At 43.4% G+C, this 20,642-nt stretch overlaps 1 protein-coding gene across 1 annotated transcript in view; it reads left to right on the top strand.

Annotated features, from left to right (window-relative positions):
* The first annotated feature begins 1,477 nt into the window (after window positions 1–1,477).
* Window positions 1,478–20,642, top strand: part of tbkbp1 (TBK1 binding protein 1) — a 72,034-nt gene continuing 52,869 nt past the window's right edge. The window contains exon 1 of the mRNA XM_064921888.1: window positions 1,478–1,589. The gene's annotated coding sequence lies outside the window, so the exon portion shown is untranslated. The remainder of the gene's footprint in view (window positions 1,590–20,642) is intronic.

Here is a 20,642-nt window from a genome sequence, read left to right as displayed (position 1 = left end):
CCCAATTTCATGGTATCCAATTGTTAGTAGTTACTCTCTGGTCTCATCGCTGCAACTCCCATATGGACTCGGGAGAGGCGATGGTTGAGAGCCATGCGTCATCCGAAACACATCCCAACCAAGACGCACTGCTTCTTAACATAGCGCGCATCCAACCCGGAAGCCAGCCGCACCAATGTGTCGGAGGAAACACTGTACACCTATAGCAACCTGGTCAGCATGCACTGCGCCCGGCCCGCCACAGGAGTCACTAGTGCACGATGAGACAAGGATATCCCTGCCAGCCAAACCCTCCCTAACTCGGACGACGCTAGGCCAATTGTGCGCTGCCCCATGTGCCTCCCGGTCGCGACAGAGCCTGGGCTTGAACCCAGAGTCTTTGGTGGCACAGTGCCTTAGACCACTGTGCCACCCGGGAGGTCATAATTTACATTTTTCGAAACAAATCCAATCTGTTGGACTTATTGCAGCTGTTACTGAGATGGTTGTTCCAATTTATATGGTTTAGGTAGTCTTTTACTAGATAGTAGTTTTCTATAGCATTAATTCTGAATGCAGGTTACAGGTGTTAAAATGTTCCAACTGTTGAATTTTCTCCCTCTAGCTGGACTCCTATAGGAAATACAAATCCCTTCACAAGCCAGCATATTGTTTACCTGGCTACCCAAACTCTTAGCTCTGGGCAAATGCTATGTCACGCCCACGGATGTTAGTTTGTTCTCTGCAATGAGTCTGGATCTGAGTAACTCCCCAACGATTTCTAGAACGCAAAAACATTCTAATTGTTCTGATTGGTCCCAAAACCCGATGTGTTGGGCCAGAGCCAGAACACAACTGGGTAAATCACCATTTGTAAAATGCATCATTGGCTTTGATGGTTAGAAATGAACCAATCGCTGATGACTTTGTTTTGTACAACACCCCTCATTTTGACATCACCACGAACGACTTCAATGATGGCAGTCTCAGACTGAACTATGTAGCGAACAAAGCAGAATAATTATTTTTGAGCCGTCAGGCAAGCATATTGTGTAAGGCATGGTGGGAAATACTCTTAGGGTGTAAATTTGTTAACACTTTGAAAAGTGTTCATTTAACACTATTTTGGTGGGTCACATATACACACACCTAGAAACGGTTAAATTTAACACTGTGGGCATCACAATTATTATCTAAAATTTGCTATGTAGAATGATTGATGTTGTAAGAGTAGTCTAAAGTTAAATTCATTTTTGCATAATCTGAAACAGTTTTTCTTTTGACAGATTAAGATTGCCTTTTATAGTTCGTTTTCTTACAAACCGACAGAGGCAAACGATTTATTAAAACGTTGAGACAGTGTGATGTGCTGCTGCTGCTGCGGGTTTGACCCGTATGACGTTCCTATTCCCTCGACAAGAATCCACATCAGTCGAGCACAGAAGTGTGCGATCTCCAGTCATATCAGCGGTTACTGTGGAAGAAAGGAGAGGTGGAGAACACTGGCCACTATCAACGGACATTGGGACTCGCCGTGAACAAGCGCTTTTTTGGGGGTGCACTGTAACCCTCTTGAGCAATGGCATCAATAAATCGATCAAAGGGAACGTGTGAGTATTGTCTCGCCTTTTTTATTACGATTTATCATCCGTAGATTATACATATCGTACGGTGATGGTGATAGTAGAGTTTCCAATACAGCCTCTTGATTGTGTGTGCAAGGAGACAGATGCAGACAAGGTTGAGAATGTAACAGAAGCAACGCGCTCCGTGTATACAGCCATGTTGTACAGATTGCACAAAACATGACCACGGAAAAGAACGGCACAATAAGTATTGATTCATTATCAGCTGTAAGTGAACATACAATAAATTAGCAGTATCTTAAAGGAGACGCGCGCGTGTTTTGACAACATCAGCACCACCTCAAATGGATGGAGTTGTCATCTGATCTTGGCGACAGAAATCGCCCAACTTCAAGCGCCACGTAGGTGAGGGATGCATGCTCATACGATATTTTCAATAGACGATCAAACAATTTTCTCAAGGTAAATGTCGATTACATAAGCAAAATTGTATAGCTTGCAATTCAATTGTTAAAACTGTGCAGGTTTATTTAATTAGACCACTGATTTAGTAGCCTTGACCAATTACAATTCTATACCAATACATAAATTAAGATAGTGTTGTGTTATTATTGAAACGCAAGGAACATTTGCACTATGTGGGAAGGAGTTTAGGCATGGGGGCCTACCTGCCTGTTGACTTTTGGTGTAGATCGACTTTTGCTCTCCAGTTATGTCAGAAATGTTTGGTTGGCTATAGGACAACCATAGCATGATGACGTGCAACTAATAGACCGTGTGATCTTGGGATGGAATGAGTCTAATGGAAAACCACAGTAGCAACATCTGGACTGAAACCTAAAGGGGAATGTGACATGACACAAGGTTTCATTGGATAGGCAATGACGTTTATTCTGAGGTGAGTGAAAGGCAATGCATTTTCTATTTATCTTGGATAGGCCTAAACTCACAACTGTGCATGTAATACCGGCATATACTTTACCATTTACCTAAAGAGGAAATATAATTTATCTACTTGTGGGATATTATGTTTGAGTCTTTCTGGTGTCGGGGGAAGCAGGTAGCGTATCAGTTCAGAGTGTTGGGCCAGTAACCGAAAGGGCACTTGTTCGAATCCCTGAGCTGACTAGGTGGAAAAATCTGCCGATGTGCCCTTGAGCAATGCACTTAACCCTAATTGCTCATGTAAGTCGCTCTGGATGAGAGTGTCTGCTAAATGACTGCAGTGTAAATTTAGTCATTGAGGAAGCCTGTATAAAATGGCTAGCATGATACGAGGTTGCCTTGAGAGGATAAATTATTATTGTCCAGTGGAGTGGACTGGACAGTTGGCTGCAGTGGCTCTGCTGTGGTAATGAAGAGTGAACAGCTCCATGGTGCTGAAATTCATCCGCATCACTTTGCGGAAATGTAAGGGTTTAAATAGGACTTTTCAGAAGAGTGAGAAGGAGGGATTGTTGAGTTCATCTCGACTGTAGGTTGTGCTTATATTGGGGTTTGGGTTCTTTGACAACCCAGGTCCTTGTGTATTGGTCGTCATGTATACAACTACCACCACTCTAACCTGTTCCCCCTGCAGACCCTTGTGTTGTCGCTTATGCTCTGTTCAGTGTTCACGCCAGGGCCTAAGCCTGACTTGATTACTTCGTTCTCCATTTGCAGTACTGCTGTACTGCTGGGCCCGCTGGGGCCTATCCATCTGTGTGCAGTTGCTTATCACCAGCCTCATACTAATCACCAGCCACATAACTACTGTAGCCTCTAACGGGGCTGTTGATGTGTCTCTCAGTTAACCATGTTGTTTTTCTTTTCTCAACCCTAAATTGGATTGTGGGAGCATCTCAGCTTGTTTCTGACGTCTTATGTTAAGTGTTGTGTTTGCGCTGTAATTAGTGCAGAACTGTGGAGCTGAGGTACTTGTTAGTAGGTTGTTAGTATGTCCATTTTGAGGCTTTATTGCTTCCTTTAAGGAAAACAAAGCACAGACATGCTGCACAGCAGAAGACCAACCAGGAGTACATAGGGAACCATGGGGAGAAGGGAGTACAGTATCTCCACGCCACTAACAACCGTGGGGACACGTATTTACCAGTTACATCATCATGTGTGAAAGGGATAAGGCCATTTGCTGGTCCAGACCAATTTTGCCCTATCCGAGGTCCCATAGGACACAAATCTCTCCAGTTTCTGTCTTGTCTGGCGTTTTATGGGTCACCCATAATCAGAGGCCCAACCTATCAAGCAGCCGATTTTGCTTCAGTCGATTAATTAAGACTGTTGGCGCTGCATTGTGCTGTCCGACCTTCACTAAGTGGGTTTAGCCTAGGGAACTCACCATCTCCTTACTCTCTACTGGTGACGAATGGGGATTGAGTGGTTTGGCACCATACTGTTGGAATGCTGAATAGAAGAGGGTTTCTCTCTGAGAGGTAACCCGCCGAGGGAGAGTAATGCGTTGAATTAGCTGGTTTAACCAAGTGGAATCGAATTGGTCTGGAAATTGCAGTTTCTCTTCCCTATCATCGGAGTCAACTCTTTCCTTTAGAATTCAAACTTTTTGGGCAATCTGTGAGGGCTGGTGTGATGCAGGTTTTTGTTCAAGTCAGGCAGAATCACACCTCATTCTACCAATCTACTTTTTTTTTTTACCAACAACTACTTTTCAATCAAGACTTCTTTAGAATTGGAACACCCAGTACTAGGAGTGGGCAGTCTTACCCACATAGGCTTGGTGTAGATGCAGGCTCTTTTGTTCCAGCTTTTCAATCAAAACTTTGATTAGTTGAATCAGAGGCGTCACCTCTTGCCCTTCTTGCCCCTCTCACCTACACCCATACTGCAGCGAGATCTACCTCTGCAAAGCCAACCACCAGAGAGTATACCTGAGTGATGTGTCTTTAACACAGCCAGTACCTGCAAGACTGCCTAGCCTAGCACACTGGCATATTGAGGTCATCCATCTCCGTCCATGTTCTCAACACCTGAGACCTGCATTCCTTCCACCTCTGGGCTCTCTGCTTAGCTATTATGCATGTGTAGTAACTTCATAAGCATGACTGAAGTACCCCTCATTACCAACCAAGAAACAGCCTTAACGTGACTCATGGCATAGCCTACTCATGTATATAAAGCAAATTCCATGTCTCACCCAGTGTCTTTCCAACGATGTGTCACTCATTTCTGCCTAGCCCATTCGACACGGATGCTGCTGGACATTTATGTAAGCCACTCACACTCTGACACATTTAGCTGATGATGAGGGAGGAGAGAGAGCAGGAACCCTGCTACATGATGGAATATTCATGGCCTGCTTTTAAGGGTGGCGAGGGGTGATTGAAGGAGAGACGGAGAGAGGGAGAGAGACGGAGAGAGGGAGAGAGACGGAGAGAGACAGAGAGAGAGCCTGAAGTTGTGCACTGATCTCTTCTCCTTCCTTCAAAAGTAGCCTACTGTATAACAACACACCTGGCAAATCTATTAAGTAGCTTGGATTCTTTCTACGGCCCATTTCTTCTCTCTCCCTTTGTGTTTCAGACTTGAACCCGAGGTGACCCAGCATAAATGTCTCTTCCGTTGATCTAGTCCAGGTCGGGGGAGTTTTCCGGCTATTGTCTAAGTCAGAAAAGTGCAGCGTTAATTTGTAGGTTGCGTTAATGTTCAAACAGGTTTTGACCATAAAATGGCACATCACTACGGTTGAGTTGTGAGGGAAGGAGCGGCATTCTCTCTCAAGTTCAGTCTGATGAATATTGGGGAAACAATCACCATGTTAGCCCAGCGTCATTGCTAGTGCCATTGCTAGCTCCTCCCCAGAGCTTTATCAACTACCAACTGCTTCTCTTACTGACTGTCAATCATTAATTCCAAACATCAAAGTCATCCACTCAAACAGACAAGCACCAGAATCCAATTAACCATAATAGATCCTTAGGCGTGGCTACTGAGGGGAAATTGAAATGCATGGTGCTTTTTGAAGTATGACGGATACTACTGTTTGTTTGATGACTAGCCGACACAAGTGTTGCCGGGTGCTTGACTTAATATGAGCACAACAAATAGCAGCCACCCGTAGAGCCGACTGTTGTTTCCCAAAAACACAATAATGTGCAACCAGCTAGCACATACAGTTTGCGCTACTGTGCTTTTCACTGCAACACATACACTGAGTGGAAAAAACATTAGGAACACCTGCTCTTTACATGACATGGACTGAGCAGGTGAATCCAGGTGAAAGCTATGATCCCTTATTGAGGTCACTTGTTCAATCCACATCAATCACTGTCGATGGAGGGGAGGAGACAGTTTAACGAAGGATTTTTAAGCCTTGAGACAATTGAGACGTGGATTGTGTATGTGTGCCATTCAGAGGGAGAATGGGCAAGACAAGACATGTAAGTGCCTTTGAACGGGGTATGGTAGTAGGTGCACCAGTTTGTGTCAAGAACTGCAGTGCTGCCGGGTTTTTCACGCTCAACGGTTTTGTGTGTATCAATAATGGTCCACCACCCAAAGGACATCCAGCCAACTTGACACAACTATTGGAAGCATTAGAGTCAACATGGCCCAGCATTCCTGTGGAACACTTTCAACACCTTGTAGAGTCCATGTCCCGACAAATTGAGGCTGTTCTGAGGGCAAAACAGGACGGTTGCAACTCAATATTGGGAAGGTGTTCCTAATGTTTGGTATAGTCAGTGTAGACGTCAGCTTTCCCAGTGCTTCACTTGAAATGAGCACAACAAATATCTGTCATGTCCAGCCAATTTGCTTCTCTAAGAGCATTTTGCCCATTTAGGATCATCATCATTATCACCTTCTATGCCTCGAGACTTGGTGCTACAATGTTTCCAAATGAGAGGTCAAATTTAAAGCAGTGACCACTTTAAGGATGTTTTATGGATGTTAATGATGTTAAGTACAGTTTTGTTCTCGGACCTCTAGTTTTGTTCTCTGACCTCTGGCAGGTTTTATTTATTTAACCTTTATTTAACCAGGCAAGTCAGTTAAGAACAAATTCTTATTTTCAATGACGGCCTAGGAACAGTGGGTTAACTGCCTGTTCAGGGGCAGAACGACAGATTTGTACCTTGTCAGCTCGGGGGTTTGAACTTGCAAGCTTCCGGTTACTAGTCCAACGCTCTAACCACTAGGCTACAAGAGCCAGAAACTGTATACTGCAACACATACCTGCCTCTAATGTTCCTCCATTCTCTCTTTCTTTCTCTCTCCCTCTATGTCCATTCCCCTTCTCTCTTTCTTTTCTGTCTGTCCCTCTCTCTCTCTATACCCCCATTCCTTCTCCCCCTTTTATTCCTCCCCTCTCTCTATATCCCAGCTTCTGTTTTTCACCTCTCTTTTCTCCCCCTCCCTCCTTTCCTCTCTCTTTCGTCTTGTCTCTGTTACGTAACATATCATAGTCTGTGTGAAGACAGAGGCGGTGACCCCGCTTGACAATATTTTGACAGCCAGACAAAAGGTAGGGCTTGGCACTGGCATCTGCCCTGTGTCTGAGCTCCTCCATCAGAGCGCTTGCTTCAGATGAATCTCTGCTGTGACTTATTCATTCTGGAAGGAAGGGGCCTCACCTTTCCATCCCTATTTGTTTGTTCCTCTCAATAAGAAGCAACTCTACTGCTTGTCCAGATAACTCTGCACACAGACTACTTCCCTATCGGCTCCACTCTATTTGGCTGTTGCTAGTTAGTCAGACAGTGTTAGTGTGGGTTTGTGTCAATGTGACATATCGTTGCCTTGATGTTGCTGAGGCGTTGTGTGAGCGTTGGGATGGGAAGGTACATGGTCTCTGTTCTGTTCCTTTAGTGTAGAGAACACCTGGTTCATTTGGTGACGGACTGGGAAAGAGTGATGCATCTGAATTGAAATGGGACCTCTCTCTCTCTGCCCACTCAAGGCACTAAGCCCGACCATGGAGGCGTAATGTAATATGAGAGAGAGAGAGAGAGAGGGAGAGAATTTGACAGAGAGAAACTATGAGAGAGAGAGGATTTGATAGAGAGCAGGCTGTGTGTGTGTGCTGTAAGAGAGAGAAGGAAAGAGTGTGTGGGAGAGAAAAAGATAGTGAGAGAGAGAGTGTGTTGTGTGAGGGAGTTTGCTTTAGGCCCCTATTCACCCTGGGGATTTACAGGGTTCTTTTTGTGTCTCGAAAAACCAGGTTACCCACTTGCCTGTCACTTGGTGATGTGCTGGACTGCCTTAATTCCCCCAGGTGGCACTAAAAATAACCACTAATGCTCCGAGAATGCCCCGGCTGCCTTGTTTGGCTGGAAAACCCTCTTTCCTTCTACTGACGTCTTCAACGTTAGCAGCGCCATGACAGCTATTGTTAACAGTCCTAATCCTGCTGCAACCAAAGCATCACAGCCCTGCATATGAAATAAACCACGAGGAAGTACAAACAAATAGATAGTTAGACAACACAGCGGCACGTTTCAATGAACAAGAAACTCTCGCTCTTCAAATGAGGCTCAACTAATATACTGGGCGGTAAATTGACTCAGAGGCACCGAAAATCGAAAATCATTTGTGGCCGGAACAGAGCTCACACGGCCAATATATTTCCTATAAATATCTTCCAAAAAAGGCCAGCTGAGGAAACAGTGTTGTGCTAGCTGCTAAGATGCATTGTTGGTATCTGGAGAGAACAGAGATTGAGAGGAAGCTGAGACTTGTCTTTGAACTCCATTTGTTGCAGTCTTTTGTTCGAGCGGAGGAGAGTCTAAACTGGGCCTCTCTGTCTTTGTGCCTCCTAGCTGAGTCAGTCTTTGATGCTCCTAACAACTGACACGGGCAGTTTTGTTGTTTTGCTGACATTGGTTGAGGGTAAGTGGGGAAAAAACAATATCTGGATCGGTTTGGAAGGGTTCTTTCCTGCAGTGCAGTATGGTCACTGCCCATGGTCTTGAATCTATATGACTGTGTTCACATGTGATTATTTGGTTTCAGTTACCCCCAAATTACTTATTCAGGACCTACTTTATACTTTTACTATTAAAAGGGACAATCTGCAATTGTTACTTACTTTTTTGGACATTTAAGTTAATGATATAGCCATGGTTCTTGAAGAATATAGCTTACACTACAAATACAAAAGTATGTGGACCCCTCAAATGTATGGATTTGGCTATTTCAGCCATACCCGTTGCTGACAGGTGTATAAAATTGAGCACACAGCCATGCAATCTCCATAGACAAACATTGGCAGTAGATTGTCCTTACTGGATACTGACCAAGACTCCCTGTGAGTTTTAGAATTTATTTGAAGATTCTTCTATTGATTTTCAAATCAATCTATGATTATGCACCCCAACACATATTAGACATGCTTTTAAGTTATGTACCCAGTAGGTCCTCTGGAACGGGCCTTCTAACTATCCCAAAGCCTAGGACTAAGTGGCATGGAGAGGCTTTTCCTTAAGGTGCTTTTTAATCCTCTTATGTTTGTTGTGTAGTAAATCTTTTAGTTATTTGACTTAGTTTTCTACTGTGAAGTGCTTTGTTCCATTCACGTCTGAAATGTGCTATATATATATATATATATATATATATATAGAACAAAAATATAAACGCAACATGTAAAGTGTTGGTCCCATGTTTCATGAGCTGAAATAAAAGATCCCAGAAATGTTCCATTTGTACAAAAAGCTTATTTTTATCAAGGCACAAGGCGAGACCCAGATGCAGACAAAAGAGGCAGATGGTTGAGGGGTAGGCAAGAGAATGGTCGTGGACAGGCAAAAAGGTCAAAACCAGATCAGAGTCCAAAAGGTACCAAAGGGCAAGCAGATTCAAGGTCAGGGCAGAAAGGATGATCAGGCAGGGGTCAGAACCAGGAGAGCAAAAGAGAATAGAAAAGGAGTACGGGGAAAACCACGCTGGTTGACTTGACTAAACATACAAGACGAAGTGGCACAGAGAGACAGGAAACACAGGGATAAATACAGTGGGGAAAATAAGCGACGCCTGGAGGGGGTAGAGACAATCACAGGAACAGGTGAAACAGATCAGGGCGTGACAATTTCTCTCAAATTTTGTGCACAAATTAGTTTACATCCTTGTTCGTGAGCATTTTAATCTTTGTCTAGATAATCCATCCTCCTGACAGGTGTGGCATATCAATAAGCTAATATAACAGCATGATCACTACACAGGTTCACCTTGTGCTGGGGACAATTAAAGGCCACTCTAAAATGTGCAGTTTTGTCACACAACACAATGCTACAGATGTTTCAAGTTGAGGGAGTATGCAATTGGCATGCTGACTGCAGGAATATCTACCAGAGCTGTTCCCAGAGAACTGAATGTGCATTTATCCACCATAAGCCACCTCCAAGGTCGTTTTAGAGAATTTGGCAGTACGTCCAACTGACCTCACACCTGCAGGCCACATGTAACCACACCAGCCCAGGACCTTCACATCCGGCTTCTTCACCTGCAGGATTGTTGAGGAGTATTTCTGTCTGTCACAAAGCTCTTTTGCGGGGAAAAACTCATTCTGATTGGTGGTGCCTGGCTCCCAAGTGGGAGGGCCTATTCCCTCCCAGGCCCACCCATGGCCGCGCCCCTGCCCAGTCATGTGAAATCCATAGATTAGGGCCTAATGAATTCATTTCAATTGACTGATTTCCTTATGTGAACTGTAACTCACAAAATCTTTGAAAAGTATTGCATGTTGTTTTTAGTTCAGTATAAATAAAGCTTGATTTGGTGAGTAATGAACTTCAATTAACAACAAGGGTGTTATGTTGGCCTGTACAAAATGTGTGGAGTGTGCCGAACTGGAACATGCGCAATCATTGCTCCTTAACGAGCCTGTGTTTAACAAGCCTGAGTCTGTGGGTAATAATTGGCTGTCATGCACAGCTCACCGTTCTGTCACTCTAAATAGAAGGTGCCGCCTATTTGTTTAGCCTGCATCCATTCATCTCCCCTGCTATCTCTTTCCTTTCTCTATCGCGTTTCATATTTCGCCCTCTCTCTCTCTTTCTTCCTCTTTTCTGTGTGTCTCTCTCTCTCTGCGTGTCTGTCTATCTTTCGATCTCTTTCTTACCCCTGACTTTCTCTGTTATGTATTTTTCTGTACCTCCAGTTCTTCAGTTTCTTTTCCCTCTCTTGAGTGTTGCTTGTTCTGTGCTCCCTTAGGTCCTTCCATCACAGTCTCTCTCTCTCTCAGGTGGCAGCTGTACATCTCTGTCGTTAGCAGAGGCAAGTGACGTCTGTTATTACGTGCCTTCCACTCATTGTCTGCTGAGGACTTCTGTGTGTGTGTGACTGTTTGTTAGTGATGCACGGGTTGACTCATAGCCCGCAGTGCCTGCGGTTATATCCGTGGGGTGGGCGGGTTTAGGGTCATAAAATATTATATATTATTTGAAGGGCGGGTGGATGCGTGGCGGATTGAATAAAGAGAAAACAATGCATGTATACATCTTATGTGTTAGATCTATAGGATACATTGAGGTTTTTCTTTCATATGTTTTGATCTGACGTTCGTGCGTAAACCTAAGCTTTAGGGCTTAACTGTACGCAGGCCAAATACACTCCAATTGCCGACTGCTTTTAGGAATTTGGGAAGAAAAAGTTCACGTTGATCCACTGAGGTTAATTCAGGAAGAGAAAAGCTGCAAAACGGAGAGTAGAAAATAAAAAGGGAGGGCTTCAGAACAGTAGCCTCATGTTTGGAAATATGTTTTTGATGATTGTGAGGTACAATACAAAGTCAACAAACTTCAGATATGGCAGGTAAAGGGAACTGTACTGGACAAATGGGTCAAATGGAAAAGTAACTGAAATCTGGACACTGACTGTTGGTCTGACCTCTCATATACCCTAATATAATATTAACTCATGCAGAATTAAGCAGTTTGTGAAGTAAAATGATACACCAAATGTACATTTTGACTCTAGAACAGGAGGGGAGATATATGATTGATTTATTTCAGCAACTTGAGAGAATGAATGCGTGGATAGGGACTGTCTGCAAAGGTGCTATCCTTATCAGCACCATTAAAGCTCATAGTATTTCAACCACATAAAACATGCATCCAAGCCAAACTGAAATCTTATCTGAAACATATTGGGTCATTTTCATAGCTTTTAATTCCCTTAACTGGACAAATTAATGTAATTTGGAAATTGTGCACTGAAAATATTTCCTGTTTTTTTAAATTAATTATTGCATTTTCTCCCTGGTCCCTTGACGTCTTTGCGGTGCGAGAGAAGCAGAGATGAAAGCAAGAACTTTACCAATGTCAACAAGATTAAAGCATTCATAATGATGAATGACATATTTTCTGCTAAGCAAGGGTTTATTTAGTATTCTAGGGCAACAAGTAATGACAGAAGGTAAGCTGCATGTATCTAATTACAGGCAAGTTGACTAACAAATAGCCTACAGCACATTTGTGGGTTAGGGTCAATTGCAGGCCTCAGATTTTCACGTCATCACATATAGTCGGGCGGTTGAGGATGAACAAACAGCTGACCCGCGCATCACTACTGTGTGCGTCTCTGTGCTCGTGTGTGCACGCGCGTGCCCGTCTTCATAGTGTCAACAGTCCGCTGAGTACAAGTGACATTCAGCTTAACTCTCTCCCTGAGCTCCATTCTTTTAACTCCAACGAGAATGGAGAGACAGTCCTCCTCTTTTCCCAGTCACCTTCTTACAACCCTTCCTCTAGTTTGGCCGTGTTTCCATCATCTCTTCACCCACTCTCCTCCCCCTTCCTCCAGTCTGTGAGGAGATGAGCAGAGCGTCACAGGGATGGTGGTGGGGTGAGAAGAGGGGGGGCCTCTGTCCTCTGCCAAGGACACCCCATGCTTTTCATTAGAGTAATGGACTAATGCCTTGAGAGAGAGGAACATGTGTGCACACACTCTGAGACACACACAACTTGGCTGTGTTTACACAGGCAGCCCAATTCTGATCTTTTGCCCAATTTATTGGCAAAAGATCAGACCTAAAAAATCTGAATCGGGCTGCCTGTGTAAACGCAGCTGTGTTTCTCTATCAAACCTACACAGACGCTGACATAGACACACACACACAGAGAGTGAGAGAGAGCAATATTGCTTACGTTCATCAAATATTCCTCCTGATCCAACCCACTGCTTTCACACTCATCTTTTTCTCAGCTGCTGGTCCAGGCTGAGAGGAGAGTAAGACATGTGCTGTATTCATTAATCTGAATGTCATAGCAGTGAATGCCATAGCACTGAAAGTCAGTTCAATCACACATATTGTTATTGATTGACTAATCAACACTGTCTCATTTTTCATCGCTCGGCAACAATATCCCTCGGAGTTTGCAATGGATTTCACATGACTGGGCAGGGGCGCAGCCATCAGTGAGACTGGGAGGGCTTAGGCCCACCAACTTGCGAGACTGGCCCACCCACTGGGAAGCAAGGCCCAGCCAATCAGAATTAGTTTTTCCCCACATAAGGGATTTATTACAGACAATCCTGTAAGTGAAGAAGCCGGGTGTGGAGGTACTGGGCTGGCATGGTGACATGTGGTCTGCGGTTGTGAGACCGGTTGGACTTGCTGCCAAATTCTCTAAAACGTTGGAGGCAGCTTATGGTAGAGAAATGAACATTCAATTCTCTGGCAACAGCTCTGGTGGACATTCCTGCAATCAGCATGGCAATTGTACGCTCCCTCAAAACTTGGGACATCTGTGGCATTGTGTTGTGTAACAAATTGCACATTTTATAGTATTTTTATTGTCCCCAGCACAAGGTGCATCTGTGTAATGACCATGCTATTTAATCAGCTTTTTGACATGCCACACCTGTCAGGTGGATGGATTATCTTGGAAAAGAAGAAATGCTCATTAACAGGGATTTGAGAGAAATAAGCTTTTGTGTTTTTGGAACATTTCTGGGATCTTTTATTTCAGCTCATAAAACATGGGACCAACACTTTACATGTTGCGTTTATATTTTTGTTCAGTATAGTTGACCTGGTTAGCATTGTACTACAGATGTAGGATCTTAATTTGAGCCACTTTGCTACAGCAGTAGTATAATCCTGCAGCAACAGGAATTATTTTGTGGATTATAATTAATGGACCTTTTTGTAGGGGTTGATACATTTTTCATAAGGGTAAATCAATGTCTGAAATGTCAAAGTTGAAATTATAAACTTTAGAAGCCTTTTTAAAACTCAAATACACAACATGTTTGCATTTCTCAGCAACAAAATGGTGATCAAATTAAGATCCTACATCTGTAGTTGATCTGGGATGAATACAACATGGGCATGTAGAAAAGGCTTTTAGTGGTGTATGTGTGTCTATGTAGCGACCCTGAAGACTGCACAGCTCTACTTCACTTCTACATCACACACTTTTCTTTTCTGCGTGATTCTGTTCCGCTCTATCTCATCCTTCTGTCTTATCTCTTCTTTCAGTGACGTGCGGTGAGGTCAGTGGCAGGGTAATCATGGGCCAAATTTACTCAAAAATAAAGCTTGATGAATCCCAAGTTCACCATACAACAGATAGCTCCAACAACCAGAGTGACATAGGCTATTAACAAAAATGTACAAACAATTTTAACCAAATGTGAATACCAAGATACACAAGCGGTCGCCTACGATGGCATCATATTTCAATTTCATCCAACCAAAATGTCACACAGATCAACTCAGGTCACCCATAGTCTGATGTAGCATCCAGAGTTACAACTGAAAAGCACTAAAAGACCAATATATGGACACATTTAATTGGGAAAATTTGCAACACAAACTCCATAGCCTTTCACCATGGATTTACAATTCTTCCAATGATCATGGCTATTCTGTGCCACTAGTGTAAAGTGAAGTAGCTAGTTACCTAGCTGTATAGCTAATCAGATGTGTGGCTTTCAGATCACAGACATCAGAAATGTAACACAACTTCAAGGATCCATATAGTTATAGTTCGTTACAACTAAATAGCTAGGCGACAAACCAATGAATGGCTCAGTCAGCTAGCTAACTCGCTAGCTACACTAGCTAGCTAGTAGCTGCTCTTTGCAACGCGGGTGAATTTACAGCTTTTCTTTATTAGATTATCACTGGGTAACCACTGCCTTCCCTGCCTACCCTGACTGCACGTCACTGATCTTCTCCAAGTAGCAATCGTTCACTCCAGTATTTATGCCTTCTGTGCATGTGGGCTATGCTCGGTGGCCTTGATGTTGCTCCGTAACGACTGAGCAGCGGAAATCATGGGGAGGGCGTGTTTCACTGTGATCCTTCCTGGGTAAAGCCTCTGACTCACTACTGTGTGTGCCAGGGAGTGGGGGTGCACTCGTGTGTGTGTGTGTGTGTGTGTGTGTGTGTGTGTGTGTGTGCGTGTGTGTGTGTGTGCGTGTGTGTGTGTGTGCGTGTGTGTGTTTGCCCAAGTTTGATGGACAGCTAAAGGTGGCAGGCGTAGGAAGGAGTGGTGCGGGTGGTGATTGGATGAAGAAAGACATAAAAAAACAGACCAAAATCTCATTGTTTTCTCTTTGCTCTTGGAGACTGCTGCAGACTTTGAGCTAGCCTTGAGAAGGAGGGACTGCAGTGCTAATAATGAGGAGATGAATGTATTTTGTGGGAAAGTTGTCATTGAAACTTGGTGCTGAGAGTAATTCCCCCTCCTTGGGGGGGTATGATGAACTTTTCCGCTGGAGCTGCGGGTCCCCGCTCAGTACGACAGGGGGGATGACTGAGATGGAAGGAGGGAGGGAGGGAAGGCGATGCAGAGCCAGGCTCCCACAGGTTCGGGAGAAAGAGAAGGAGAGAGGAGAGGGAGAGAAGGATAATTAGAGAGAGAGGGGGAAGAAGAGAGAGGAAAGAGAGACAGAAAGAGAAGAGGCGAGAGAAAGAGAGAGAGAGCTCATTGTCCACCCCCTGCTCCCTCTATCAATCTAATGGGTGACAACCGCCTCTACATCCTCACACAAACCCCCTACACACACACAGCTCGAGGCTGCATTTTGCCAGGCTGCCTACGCTGATGCGGAGGGATGAATCATGGCATGGAATGGAATGGCACAGCATGACGTGATGGCTGTGCATTGTTAACACAGTACAGTTTGGTACAGTTAGAGTACTGACATTCTGTATGGGACAACACAGCTGATGTCAGACTGTAGATACATGGGGACATGGTGTAGGTCAAGTAGCTATACACCTGAATTCCAATCGGACAAAACAGTACAGAGATAAAAAAACAGGTAAAATCGGTGTGTAGGTGAGGTTGGTGAAGCGCTGCAGATGGAGTGTAACCAAAACCAAAACAGGTTTTTAGAAATGTTTGCAAATGTATTAAAAACAAAAAACAGAAGTACCTTATTTACATACTGTACGTATTCAGATCCTTTGCAATGAGACTCAAAATTGAGCTCAGATGCATCCTGTTTCCATGGAACATCCTTGAGATGTTTCTACAACTTGATTGTAGTCCACCTGTGGTAAATTCATTTGATTGGACATGATTTGAAAAGGCACACAACTGTCTATATAAATGTCCCACAGTTGACAGTGCATGTGAGCAAAAACCAAGCCATGAGTTCGAAGGAATTGTCTGTAGAGCTCCGAGACAGGATTGTGTTGAGGCACAGATCTGAGGAAGGTTAACTCATTCTTAAATGGAAGAAATTTGCAACCACCAAGATTCTTCCCAGGGTTGGCCACCCGGCCAAACTGAGCAATCAGGGGAGAAGGGCCTTGGTCAAGGAGGTGACCGAGAACCCGATGGTTACTCTGACAGAGCTCCAGAGTTCCTCTGTGGAGATGGGAGAACCTTCCAGAAGGACAACAATCTCTGCAACACTCCACCAATCAGGTCTTTATGGTAGAGTGGCCAGACGGAAGCCACTCCTCAGTAAAAGGCACATGACAGCCCGCTTGGAGTTTGCCAAAGGCACCTAAAGGACTCTCGGACCATGAGAAACAAGATTCGCTGGTCTGATGAAACAAAGATTGAACTCTTTAGCCTGAATGCCAAGAATCACGACTGAAGGAAACCGGGCACCATCCCTACGGTGAAGCATTGTGGTGGCAGCATCATGCTGTGTGCATATTTTTCATTACAGAGACTGGGAGACTAGTCAGGATCGAGGAAAAGGTGAACTTAGCAAAGTACAGAGAGATCCTTGATGAAAACCTGCTCCAGGGTGGTCTGAACCTCAGACTGGGGTGAATACAGGTGTAGCATCATACCCAAGAAACCTGTAATTGCTGCCAACGGTGCTTCAAAACAGTACTGACTAAAGGGTCTGAATACTTATGTAAATGTGATATTTCAGTTTTTTATTTTTACTTAATTTGAAAACATGTCTAAGAAAGAGTATTTGCTTTGTCGTTATGGGGTTTGTGTGTAGATTGAAGAGGAAAAAAACTATTTTAGAATACATTTTAGAATAAGGCTGTAGTGTAACAAAATGTGGAAAGAGTCAAGGGGTCTGGATACTTTCCAAATGCACTGTATATGAAAACCACAAAACAAACATAAGTACACAAAAAAGTTTGTTTAATCAGTTAAACAAAGCATATTAATTATAATTGTACATGATATACTCAAAAACGAGAAACTACGTTTCATTATGTGTGTATGTGTGAGAGTTAGACGACATGGAGGGGATTGGAGAGTTTGGTCCATCAGGCTGACAATGTGAAGATAAGAATTCCATAGTATGCTACCTCTGTATCTGATAGAGAATTGACTGCGAGGCGTGGCAGTGGGGAGGGTGAAGGTTATCGAAATGTCTTGTGTTATATAGATGGATTTCAGAATTAACCTGGGAAAATCCATTTGAAGGGTTTAGTGTGACCTCAACAGCAGATATAGTGGCACGTGACCACTTTTGAGGTCTGAAAATGTCAAACATGACACCAGCTAACCCAGAATGTAAAGATGTGTATACATGCATGTCTGTCAGGACATACAGTGCCTTGCGAAAGTATTCGGCCCCCTTGAAGTTTGCGACCTTTTGCCACATTTCAGGCCTCAAACATAAAGATATAAAACTGTATTTTTTTGTGAAGAATCAACAACAAGTGGGACACAATCATGAAGTGGAACGACATTTATTGGATATTTCAAACTTTTTTAACAAATCAAAAACTGAAAAATTGGGCGTGCAAAATTATTCAGCCCCCTTAAGTTAATACTTTGTAGCGCCACCTTTTGCTGCGATTACAGCTGTAAGTTGCTTGGGGTATGTCTCTATCAGTTTTGCACATCGAGAGACTAAAAATATTTCCCACTTCTCCTTGCAAAACAGCTCGAGCTCAGTGAGGTTGGATGGAGAGCATTTGTGAACAGCAGTTTTCAGTTCTTTCCACAGATTCTCGATTGGATTCAGGTCTGGACTTTGACTTGGCCATTCTAACACCTGGATATGTTTATTTTTTTAATCATTCCATTGTAGATTTTGCTTTATGTTTTGGATCATTGTCTTGTTGGAAGACAAATCTCCGTCCCAGTCTCAGGTCTTTTGCAGACTCCATCAGGTTTTCTTCCTGAATGGTCCTGTATTTGGCTCCATCCATCTTCCCATCAATTTTAACCATCTTCCCTGTCCCTGCTGAAGAGAAGCAGGCCCAAACCATGATGCTGCCACCACCATGTTTGACAGTGGGTATGGTGTGTTCAGGGTGATGAGCTGTGTTGCTTTTACGCCAAACATAACGTTTTGCATTGTTGCCAAAAAGTTCAATTTTGGTTTCATCTGACCAGAGCACCTTCTTCCACATGTTTGGTGTGTCTCCCAGGTGGCTTGTGGCAAACTTTAAACAACACTTTTTATGGATATCTTTAAGAAATGGCTTTCTTCTTGCCACTCTTCCATAAAGGCCAGATTTGTGCAATATACGACTGATTGTTGTCCTATGGACAGAGTCTCCCACCTCAGCTGTAGATCTCTGCAGTTCATCCAGAGTGATCATGGGCCTCTTGGCTGCATCTCTGATCAGTCTTCTCCTTGTATGAGCTGAAAGTTTAGAGGGACGGCCAGGTCTTGATAGATTTGCAGTGGTCTGATACTCCTTCCATTTCAATATTATCGCTTCCACAGTGCTCCTTGGGATGTTTAAAGCATGGGAAATTTTTTGTATCCAAATCCGGCTTTAAACTTCTTCACAACAGTATCTCGGACCTGCCTGGTGTGTTCCTTGTTCTTCATGATGCTCTCTGCGCTTTTAACGGACCTCTGAGACTATCACAGTGCAGGTGCATTTATACGGAGATTTGATTACACACAGGTGGATTGTATTTATCATCATTAGTCATTTAGGTCAACATTGGATCATTCCGAGATCCTCACTGAACTTCTGGAGAGAGTTTGCTGCACTGAAAGTAAAGGGGCTGAATAATTTTGCACGCCCAATTTTTCAGTTTTTGATTTGTTAAAAAAGTTTGAAATATCCAATAAATGTCGTTCCACTTCATGATTGTGTCCCACTTGTTGTTGATTCTTCACAAAAAAATACAGTTTTATATCTTTATGTTTGAAACCTGAAATGTGGCAAAAGGTCGCAAAGTTCAAGGGGGCCGAATACTTTCGCAAGGCACTGTATGGGTGCCGTTGTATGCCTGCTTTTTCCATCTCTGTCTGGCATACACACAGTCACACACTCACACATGCGAGCAAACATATGCATGCACATACACGTGTATATACGAGCACATGTACACACACACTCCTCACTGGGATGTTAATAGGTTCTCAGTGTGTGTGCTAGTACAGAGCTGGCCATGTCTCTCTAAAAGTAGACTCCTGCCGGGGGAACAGGTGCAGCTGAGGGAGACTGGGTATTACGTGGGCATTAGGCGGGCATATGGTGGCGGGCAGGGTGGCACCCCCCTCTGAGCCCTGGACTGGACCATTCAGGGTTGTGATGTCTGAATTAGATGTGCCAAGCTTCTGCTGGGTTTTCCCTTTTTGTGCCACTGTTTCACACTAGAGATTCAGAAAAGCGAAGATGTATCTACCTTCTCCAACTACAAACTCTCCCAGTAATTCACACTCACAGTGACTCACTCCCCGAGTTCTTTGATTCTGAATCTATTGCCATTGGAATACATTCAGCTTGACCCATTTGGCTAGGGTTTATCGCTTCCTTCACAAACGATTCATGCCCGGAGACAACACACTACACAGCTTGCATCTTTGTGGAAAAATTACTTTGGAAAGTATGCAAAACCACTGGAGAATGGAGATGCCTTTGTGACCTTTGTGAGATGTCTGAGCTTTTAATAGACAACTTTTAGTTAGTGAAAGAGAAAAAACTAACACTAACTTTATTTGTAACTTTCAATGTGACTGTTACAATGACCAAGGAAAAAGGGAAAAGTACACACATCCCCCTGGTTCAGGTGCTGGACAGAAAAACAAATGTGAGGAAATGAAGGTTGTTTACAACTCTGATATATACCTAAATACATTCTAGTGGGAATGTGAGCAGAGCTTTGCTCACATCCTTCATGTCTTTCCTCAAAATGACTGTCCATGATAAATATAGATCCTCGTGTTATGGGATACATATGTTACAGTACGGGAGATTGGGCTAAGTTGAGCCACCCTTGTTTCTAGGAAACCATACACAAAATGTATAATTTGACCAAATATTTAGGAACAGGTAATTTCATTGAGTCTGTGAAGAAGCAAGCTAGGTCCAAAAACAGATTTTTCACCAAGTCAAATTAATTTATTGTGTTAGTTTCAAATGTATGTTTTCTTCTCAGGCCTAACGCAAGCTGGGATATGAGGTAACAACGGGGCCTATGTTAAAAGTGTTTTTTTAAAGTACAAATCAAATCAAACTTTATTTGTCACATGCGCCGAAGTGTAGACCTTACCATGGAATGCTTACTTACAAGCCCTTAACCAACAGTGCAGTTCAAGAAGAGTTAAGAAAATATTTACCAAATAAACAAAGGTAAAACATTTGTAACACAATAGCATAACAATAACGAGGCTATACAGGGGGTACCGGTACAGAGTCAGTGTGCGGGGGTACAGGTTAGTTGAGATCATTTGTACATGTAGGTAGGGGTGAAGTGACTAAAGTGACGATGCAGTCCG

This window comes from Oncorhynchus masou, chromosome 18, assembly GCF_036934945.1.
Source record: "Oncorhynchus masou masou isolate Uvic2021 chromosome 18, UVic_Omas_1.1, whole genome shotgun sequence".
Lineage (NCBI taxonomy): Eukaryota > Metazoa > Chordata > Actinopteri > Salmoniformes > Salmonidae > Oncorhynchus > Oncorhynchus masou.
The sequence above is the reverse complement of the archived record's forward strand: the minus strand, read 5'-3'. Positions and strand labels throughout refer to the sequence as shown.